This window comes from Etheostoma spectabile, chromosome 5, assembly GCF_008692095.1.
Source record: "Etheostoma spectabile isolate EspeVRDwgs_2016 chromosome 5, UIUC_Espe_1.0, whole genome shotgun sequence".
Taxonomy (NCBI): domain Eukaryota; kingdom Metazoa; phylum Chordata; class Actinopteri; order Perciformes; family Percidae; genus Etheostoma; species Etheostoma spectabile.
In genome coordinates, this window is record NC_045737.1 from 14,038,442 (window position 1) to 14,038,750 (window position 309).

The window sequence follows — 309 nt, forward strand, 5'->3', positions numbered from 1 at the left end:
TATATATATATATATATACATATAATATATTACGGAGCCAAGGGAGGGGGATAAAATTAAATGTTAATTTAGTTCCTGATGCACAAAAGCAACTCATCCAAATCAGTGTGTTGTTTTCTTCTGAAAAGGCCCAATTCACAATCATGTCTCGTCTATCCTGGCAACTTAAACAGTGTTCTAAACATGCTTATTCTTTTCACCTAAATTATGTACTGTTGCATGCAGAAAGCGTGTCTGGGGAAGGTTCATTCACAGCCTAAAGTCCGTCACCAACGGACACCCCTCAAATGCCTCTGGGCGCAATTGGAT

The 309-nt window shown here is 38.8% G+C and overlaps 1 protein-coding gene across 2 annotated transcripts in view; it reads left to right on the top strand.

The window, feature by feature from the left end:
* fras1 (Fraser extracellular matrix complex subunit 1) overlaps positions 1 to 309 on the top strand; it is a 242,061-nt gene that overhangs the window by 230,684 nt on the left and 11,068 nt on the right. The gene's annotated exons all lie outside the window — the stretch shown is intronic.